Here is a 9695-nt window from a genome sequence, read left to right as displayed (position 1 = left end):
AATTATATTGGAGTCTTAGATCGACTTCATGTAATCATGCATTTGATAAACTATTAGATATGTTAGCATAGTTTGTAGTGAGAGTATAGCAACATAGTTGTAGTTAATATTAGGTAGTCCTCAATAATAAAAATAGGAAATTGTAATGTGATTTAGTGAGAGAAGAAGATGAATAAAACTTTGAGTTCTTTATTTTCCATTCTATTGTAGCGACAGTAAGTGTTTCAGTATTTTTTATGAATTGATTAGTGTTGTAGCATATTTAATTGGTTGTTTTCTTTATTTAGTTTTTGTTGATTTCTAACATTTTTGCACAACTGACTCACTCGTTGCACACAACGTCTCCACATTACTGACAATTCCAAGGCAATGACAATTCAAAAGCGTTCAACCTAAAAAAAGGGAAAAATTGAACAGTGAAATAAAGCAAGGCTTACCAATTAGATGCACTGAAGATATAGCCAAATTTATTTGCACACGACTTAAGAGTTACTTTCTAGTGCTCAATCTTCTTCTTGTTGAAACTCCCCTTTCCTTCATGCGCAACAAATGCAGCTGTATAAGGAAAAATTCCTTGTCGAGGTAGTGAATTTTAAAAGGATCCACATTGCAAAAAATGGGAATAAAGTGACCCTTAGTCTCGAACATGAGAAAAAATGCATCTAGACACCAAGAAGACTTTACATATTGTGATGAGAATATAGAGATCTACACTCTGAAAGAGCAAATCACATTTTGTATAGAAGATTGAATGGAATATCTCAATTGTAATTATTTTTCATCAAGAAAGATCCAATATTCCTTTTTCTACAGGGCTTCACATAGTGTAAAAGACACAATTTGTTTCATGTCAGGCCTCGGTGGTTGATGAATGCATCAAAGACATTCTTGGAGGAAGAACTGGAACTAGTTAACATGATTTCCTTTTGAAGCTCACTGAAAGGACTTCTACTCTAAGATGAGGACAAGCTCAAACTAGTATGAGTTTTGATAGAAGTCATTATCTCAAAGATAAAATCTTTCATGGAGTGAAGTTATTCAAGTAAGAATGAATGCCAGAAAGACGACCTCTTCCCTTACAGTCAAATAACAAAATCAGCAGTGAATTTTTAGACAAGAACAACACCTAAATAACAAAAACCCTTTAGAATAGTAGGGAGCAGATCCAACAAAGAGTGTATGTCATTGCAAAGAGAGAGGAGGGAACCACCAATAAGAATTCATAGTGATAAGAATAATGGGTTGGGGAAAGTGTAGAAGAAGATGTGATTTTCTTTGGACTTGTTGACTTTGATTCAGGGCTCACATGGTGACTGGCAATTTTGGTTTTCCAACTTTCTATCTTTTTGACTAAGAAAAGACCACTCATTTAATGCAACAAATTCATTTGCATAAATTTTAGGCAAGGCTATTTAGCCACTAAATTGGTAAATCATTTCTAGGAGAATACTCAAATTTTGCAAATGTTATATGGCTTTCAATTTAGATATGCATAATTCTATTTAAGGGTTGAAAAAAAAATTGACCATCTTTTTGATAAAAATTATGTTTTAGTTTATGTTTTAGTCAATATTCTTAGATACTTTCTATTTTGTGTGAGTGTTCTTATTTCATTTTTTATATGTAAACTACATTCATTAGATGTAAAATACAATTACTTTAGGAAGTAGATTTTAAGTATTTTTAAGATAAAGTATATTATATAGTTTATAATTTTAGATATATTTATGAAATCTAAAAAGAACCATTTCTTCATATTTTAATTAGCAATGAGAGAAACAATGTGAGGAAGAATACCATTTTAGTTTTTTGATGAATTGCCCCTTCAATTTTTTGATGAATAATCCCTTATATTTATGAAATCTAAAAAGAACTGTTTCTTCAATTTTTTATTAGCCATGAGAGAAACAATGTAAGGAAGAAAGTCAATTTTTGAAACATAGGTTATTGGGAAAAAATATAGATGAATATTAGTAAAAGAAAAAAGTGTACACATTTACTTCTATGTGTGTTAGGACAAGTGAAGGCATACACATTTTCACCCAATAAGTTAGGTTTCAAATTCTTTGATCTCTTGTTCTTCTTCTATTAGATCCTTTCATCTAGAGGTTTACATTTTCCTATTCAATTTAATAAACTGCATGAAAAATAAGATTTTCCTTTGTGCCTCACATATTTTTAAAATATTACCCACGGAGTGAAATGATTTGATATGCTAGAAAACACTTGGGGACTTATGCTATTTCTCAAGATTTGACAATGCACTTCTTAAGATATGGCTTCATAATGTGCAATAAAAAAAAAAATCAACACTTGTCTCCTTAACTTACTGAAATTTGACTACTACCTTTTTTTCTAAGCTTGGATGCACAGACTTGCGAATGGGTTGGACTACTACATGGAGCTTAATCAATGAAACAACTCACCTACCCCAAGCTTCTAAGGTGTATTGAAATGGTTTTCATATCAACGACTTCTCTTTAGTCTCATCAAATGGATGCAAATTAAAGACTCAATACTAATCAAAGTTAAGTATTAATATACACCAACTTACCACACAAGACACTCTTACAATCCCTATGAAGCTAGTGGTCTAGATTTGTTCAAGTCATGCAAGTAAGCATCCACAACTACTTTCATTCAATCAAACTAAATCTCTTGATGCAAATTCTACTCTACTTTTATCTCAACCATTTAAAATGGGAATCAGCTTTGAAATAAAATCTATTCTAAATGGGGATGAGGTATCCATGCAATAACAAAAAAGTTATCATATATATCACCATACAAAATATACAACAACAATAAGTAGAGGAAATTTAGCATTATCTTTGCACCAATGTAACATCTCCCTTTAGAAATGAGAGACATGCAATGTGTATGTACAGAGCTCAATTATTGTGAACAATCAAGATTAAGCTAGAATCAAAGGCCCAAATTAAATCCTACAAAACCTAACTATGTTTCCACCTTACCAACCAATGAGATTCAAACATCTCAAAACAAACCAGTAGCAACATTCCATGAGGGCAACAACCAATCAAAAGACACCACAAATGCAGGGCCACTTAGGATTAGATATCTAGACAACTCATGAGAGACATCCCAAGGTCTACCTCTTGATGATATTTTTCTTCCCATGACTGAAATATATCAATCTTTTACTCAAAATATCTATGTTCACACTTCCTCTATTGATCCCTTGAAATTGAATGCAATTACAATGGTGTGTCAAATATTTGTAACTATGTCATGAACTAAAATACCAAGATGAGCAATATCATTCCTTGTCCTCTCCAAAACCTCCAATTTGTGAGCCAAACTAAATTGTTTTGCCTCTATGTTTACTTTCTCTTCCACCTTGATACCTTCCCTTTCACTAATAGTTTCTCAAGGGTATCCATCATAGCTCGTAAATGAGGTATAGTCTTTTCTCTAATAGGGTGAGACTCATTCCAAAGACTAATGAAAGCATGAAATTTATCACTAAGTACCATGAGTACCTGGAGCAAAAATTGTATTCCATGGTTTTAGCCCTTAGGAGCACCCTGCTTGGTTGTACTAGGGTGAGAGATTGATAGCATTGAAACATGATCCAATACCAATGTTTGTTGAATGAAAAGTGTGTTGTTAGATTGTATGGTTGCAGCCAATATCCTATGCACAATCCTTGTAATAATAAATAGACTTGAAAAGGAGGTGTCAATAAAAGATGAGTTATGAAGTTCCTAAGGAATACTAAAATAGTTTTAGAAAGTATAGTGAAAGTTTGACAATTTCTAGTTTTTTAATTTAGAAATCAAATCAAACAATTAGTTTCTAGAGCATAGTGAAAGTGTGACAAGTTCTAAATAGAGATAAATGAGGTGACCAATGAAAAATAAACAATATTCCTCTTGACATTCAAATCCTAACCAATTAAAAGGAAAATTATTTGAATTTCGAATAAACTTCAACATTTGCTAAATTTTATCCTATTCAGATTTTTATAATATAATTATTATATTACATTTTCACATTGTTTTATATTCTATATAAAATTTAAAATATAATTACAAAACTATATAAATTTCAGAATCTTTATATTTTAAAGATACGAAAAATTATTTCCCGGTATCTTAATAAACTCTTAAACCTATTCTATGAAATGCTTATTACAACATTTGGATTTGCCGATTTGATTTTGTTCCAATAGTCTCCTCCTTCCCTTATGCTCTCTGACAATCCATCGCAGTCAGTGAAGTACAACTTCTCTAACATTTTCAGCCGTTCCAATCCCTCCACTTTCTTTAATTTCAGGCAGTCCAGAATCTCAAATATCTGGAGGGATGGCATGGCTCCCTCCTCCACTTCAGGGAACTCCTCTAGTGAACGGAAATATGATATCTTCAAAATGCGGAGCACCGGAAACCCTCCCGACTTTCCAAACTCCTTTGGCATTCTTTGCATCTCACTCTCCCATAAATACAATTCTCTCAGATTTTTAAATTCACATATCCAACCTGGAACTACAAACCCGTATAAGCAAAGATATTCCAAATGTTTCATTGCTCTCATTTTCTCTGGGAAGCGCCCAAGCCCAAGCTGTGTCACCGAATTGTCTAACTCCAGATGACGCATATTCACCAGTTGCGCGAGGATCCCTTCTTCCGTCCTCTTCAACTCATGCTCAAGCCATAAGCGCCTCACTTCCTGAAGCTGAGTCATTTTCATCAAATCGTCTAACCTCATGAATCCGTCCTCTTCTATGGATAAGTGGAGCCACAACTGTGCTCGCAGTGTTCTCAAGTAGCGCAGCTTCGATATTCCCTTTGGCATGCGCCTAACATTACCGCATTCTAAATGCTGGAGACACTCGAGCTCACTTATCCATTCTGGTAACTCAGATGTGCTGACAGGGAGAGCAAGAAAGAAGAGGCTTCTCAGATGCCTGACGCACTCTGGTACAACAATAATCCCTGTCCTCCTTAGATTCAAACTTTCAGAAGAATCATCTTTCCGAGAGACGCTGGCAATGTAGAAATTCTCGTGTTGCTCAAATCAAGAACGTGCAGTCCTCTCATTGCGGCGAACAAGTTTTGTGGAATGATTCTAATCCCCCGAGTCTGAGACAGAGAGAGTGTACGGAGATACACAGGGCGGATTTCTGACATGGCCGAATCATCCAGATCTTTCTTGGCCACTAAAATCCGATGCCAGCCAGTGCCACCACTTGTATGTGAAGACACTTCTTCAACAGAGAAAACACATTTATCCTCTTTTGATATTTGTACGGCTAAGTCATGCAACAGATCATGAATTTTACAATACCTGTGTAAAAAACTCCTTCGAGGTATATCACTTTGGGGAGACTCATAGAGCTGAAGCAAACACAGCCGGGCGAGTTAATCTAACCAATCCCAAGCCACATCCCACTGGTCCTCCCCTGCTGGGATGAATCCTTCCCCTATCCACAGATTTATCAAATACTCTGCGTCTATCTCCTCATCTTCAGAAAAGAAGGAGAGATACGCAAAACATGGTTTAAGGTGTGCAGGCAAGGAGTCATAACTCAGTTTCAATATCTTCATGACAGCAAGGTGATCCGGGTCACCAATGGGAGTCACTACTTCTTCCAATTGGCGGCGCTTCAACTTCCATTGGCTGAGAAGAGTGGAGTTGGCCAGAGATGCTGCAATTGTTTTGACAGCAAGAGGTAAATTCCCACATTGCTTTACAATCTTTTGAGCTTCGACTTCCAGGTGCTGTGGCGCTGTGTTTTCCACTCTATTTGGAAATGCGTAGACACAAAACAGCCTCCAACTGTCTTCCTCTGACAAATTTTTCATCTCATAAATTTGAGCGCCTGAATTAAGAGCAACCCGCCTATCTCTTGTGGTAATCACGATTTTACAATCTGTATGAGCCGGCAGACCCAGTTTATCAATCAAAGAATGTTCAGTAGAAATCTCCCACAGATCATCCAGCACGATCAGGCACCTTTTTCCTTCGAGGCGATCTTGAATCATTTCAGCCGCTCTTTCTTCACGCACTCTCTCACTATCTAAACCTATATGGAAGGCTACATCATTTTGCAAATTCTTAAGAGAATAAGATTGAGAAACAGAGAGCCAAATAGAGTGATCATACTCTGTTTTTACGCCTTTGTAGACATTTTGAAGAAGAAATGTTTTTCCCGAGCCGCCCATACCAACGACGGCTATGACAGGAACTTGTGGATCTTGTAGTAACCCTTTTATGTCGTCAACTTTGGAATCTAAACCAACTGGGTGTGAATCTCTGGGTAGAAGACTTGATTTCTTCACCTCTACTGATTTACTTGTTGACGCTGCAGTATGAAGACCAACTTCGCCATGTGTTGGGACATTCAGCTTCTCAGCCTCTTGTTGCACAGCCAAGGCAATAGTTGTGCACAGCCTCTCCACGTTACTGGCAGTTTTATAACAGTGAGAATTCAAATCAATATAACGAGGGTAAAGAGGAAAGCACTGAAACATTGAATACAAAAGAGACTGAAAGCAAACAAACTAAACAGAGTAGGAAAAAAAAGGCCCAATCCTTACTCATCAGATGTGGTGAACTCGTAGCTGAAGGAGGTGGATAGAGGGGATCAAAGACAAACATGAATGCAATGATAAACATTCAAATCAATAAGCAAAACACAAAGACATCAAGTTGTGCTACAGCACTTCATACTCATTAACATATCTGAAATCTACTACAAATCCATAGAATGCTACAAGTCCTTAGAATGCTACAGCATTCCACCCACTCATGATTCACAATGAGAAACCCAAAATGAGCTCTACTGATCCACCATGATCAGATAAACATCTGATACTCAAATCTTTACATAATACCTCTATTTATAGAGGTCTGAGAACTCTCTAGAATATCAAACACATGTATTGCATGACATATAATATTAATATATATCAATTAATATATGCAACTACTGGTAGTTGAAGACTGATTCTGAAATGACCTTGGGCGGCTGTATGCGGCTGTTTGTCTGCTTTTAATGTGGACGGTGCTGAGTGTGGGTTGGACGGTGGACGGTTAACCAACCATAAGGTTGCCGACAGTTGATAGAAATTAATCCCTCCAACACTCCCCCTTAATTTCTGTCACTAATGCTACTGCATTTATATTGTTTTCCCTCATCATAATCACTTTGGGTTTTACGGCTTACCCCTAACCAATGCAATTCTGAAGTGGTTTCAAGCTCACCACGAACTTCTCAAACATTACACAAATGGTTTCAAGATCACCATAAACTTTGCATTCAAATGATTTACAAACCAAGCATTCATTGGTTCTACTGACCATGAATCATCACTACAGGGAAACTATCATCACTTTGGGCCTTTTTTTTTTTGTATTTGCATCAAACTAAATATTGAGTCCATATAAAAAGAAATCCATCTACCAAGATACATGGGTGCCCAACCGCTGTACTCGCCAGTTCTATAGGAATCCTTTTCAGATACATGGTTCATTAATATGTCAAACCAAAAAACTTTTAGGGTGTCAAGCACAACCGATAATGCACCCCATACATTCACATAGCCCATTAAAAAATCATCACTAATTCAATTTTAATCACTTAGTTGGGGGATATCAATGCAACCAACTTCTGTTACTTGACAACTATCAAGAACATCGTATCTTTCATAATTAGACAGACAAATTTTCACTTTCAATCTCAACACTTTTATCCAATCAGCACACACACAGACCTTAGAATTACTTTGAATCATGACAACTAGCTCACCACCAATCCAACCTACTTTCGCTTACTGCAACCACAACTAAGTTCAATAACTATTCTATAACATCAAACACACGTACTTAAACACAAAGACATAATAAACATTTCCATGATCAATATCTTCCATGCCTTGTGTATGCATTCTCTGGCACTCCCGCTTGCACAGAGATGCTCCACATGCTTCTAATTTATGACTTTGGCTTCCTTCTTTTCGTGACTTCTCTGTTTCTCATAGCAGTCTCTTGATTTGTTCTTCCCTTTCTTCTTATAGAAGATAACTTCAAATGCCATTGCCTGTTGGGCTATGATGTCACAACCTTAATGACAAATATTCAATGGCTGAAACTTTTCATTTGCCAAAAAACACTTCAAGATCATCGACCTCTCCATGATCTCCAAGATCATCTCCCATTAGCTCTGATACCACTTGAAGGAGGTGGATAGAGTGGATCAAAGACAAACATGAATGCAATGATAAACATTCAAATCAATAAGCAAAACACAAAGACATCAAGTTGTGCTACAACACTTCATACTCATTAACATATCTGAAATCTATTACAAATCAATAGAATGCTACAAGTCCTTAGAATGCTACAGCATTCCATCCACTCATGATTCACAATGAGAAACCCAAAATGGGCTCTACTGATCCACCATGATCAAATAAACATCTGATACTCAACTCTTTACATAATACCTCTATTTATAGAAGTCTGGGAACTCTCTAGAATATCAAACACATGTATTGCATGACATATAATATTAATATATATCAATTAATATATGCAACTACTGGTAGTTGAAGACTGATTCTGAAATGACCCTGGGCAGCTGTATGCGGCTGTTTGTCTGCTTTTAATGTGGACGGTGCTGAGTGTGGGCTGGACGGTGGACGGTTAACCAACCATAAGGCTGCCGACAGTTGATAGAAATTAATCCCTCCAACAGTAGCCAGAAATTAATCCCTCCAACAGTAGCCAGAGATGAGTGAAGAAGAATGGAGAGCTGCTTTCCACTGGTCAATCTTCTCCTTGCCGACTCTCCCCTTCTCTTCATGTTTGGCGAATGCAGCTGAATAAACTCCATTATCAGGGAAGCGCACGTCAGAAGGCTTGACATCGCAGAATATGGGAACAAAGAGAGCCCTGGTTTCCAACATGAGAAGCAGCTCATCTAGACACCAAGAAGACTCTGCATAGCGCGGTGAGAAGATGGCGAGCTGCACTCTGGAAGAATATATGGCATTTTGTATGGCAGAGTCGATTGGATCTCCCAATTGTAGCTCTTGATCATCAAGAAATGCCCAGCAACCCTTTTCCTCGAGCAAATCATAAAGTACAAAAGCCAGAGTGTCTTTGACGTCAGGGCCTCTGTGGTTGATGAATGCATCAAATACTTTTCTAGATACTGCGGGGGTTTCTCTCTGAAAATCAGAGAAAGAACGGTTGTGGGATGAAGAGAAAGACGCCATGGAGTAATCTACAGACCAAAGTAAGATAGAAAGTATTTAAGTGGCATAAAGTTGTCTTACTTTGGTCTGTAGATTACTCCATGGCGTCTTTCTCTTCATCCCACAACCGTTCTTAATTTAGATATGGGTAATTCTTTATTCCGAAAAAATAAATTGTCCTTTTGGTAAGAATTATGTTTTAGCCAATATTGATAGATACTATCTAAATTGCGTGCATATTCTTATTTCATCTTTGCATATGTAAACTATATTCACTAAATGTAAAATACAATTACTTTAGATAGTAGATTTTAAGATGTTTTTAAGATAAAGTATATTATACAGTTTATAATTTTTGATTTATTAATGAAATCTAAAAAGAATCATTTCTTCAATTTTTTATTAGACATGAGAGAAAAATGTAAGGAAGAAAATTAATTTTGTTTTTGTTTTGATGAATAGTCCCTTATG

General features: G+C 36.3%; 1 pseudogene across 1 annotated transcript; it reads right to left on the bottom strand.

The window, feature by feature from the left end:
* Positions 1–4061: 4061 nt before the first annotated feature.
* Positions 4062–9311, bottom strand: LOC149528057 (putative disease resistance protein At1g61300; annotated as a pseudogene). The gene is made up of 3 exons (XR_016358340.1): positions 8548–9311; positions 6564–6587; positions 4062–6429 (listed from the first exon to the last, which is right to left on the bottom strand). The product of XR_016358340.1 is annotated as a putative disease resistance protein At1g61300 (transcript).
* Positions 9312–9695: the final 384 nt, after the last annotated feature.

This window comes from Cupressus sempervirens, chromosome 11 (assembly GCF_028749045.1).
Source record: "Cupressus sempervirens isolate cs-2001-9-10 chromosome 11, ASM2874904v1, whole genome shotgun sequence".
Lineage (NCBI taxonomy): Eukaryota > Viridiplantae > Streptophyta > Pinopsida > Cupressales > Cupressaceae > Cupressus > Cupressus sempervirens.
Note: the sequence above shows the minus strand (reverse complement) of the source record. Positions and strands in the feature narration are given on the sequence as shown.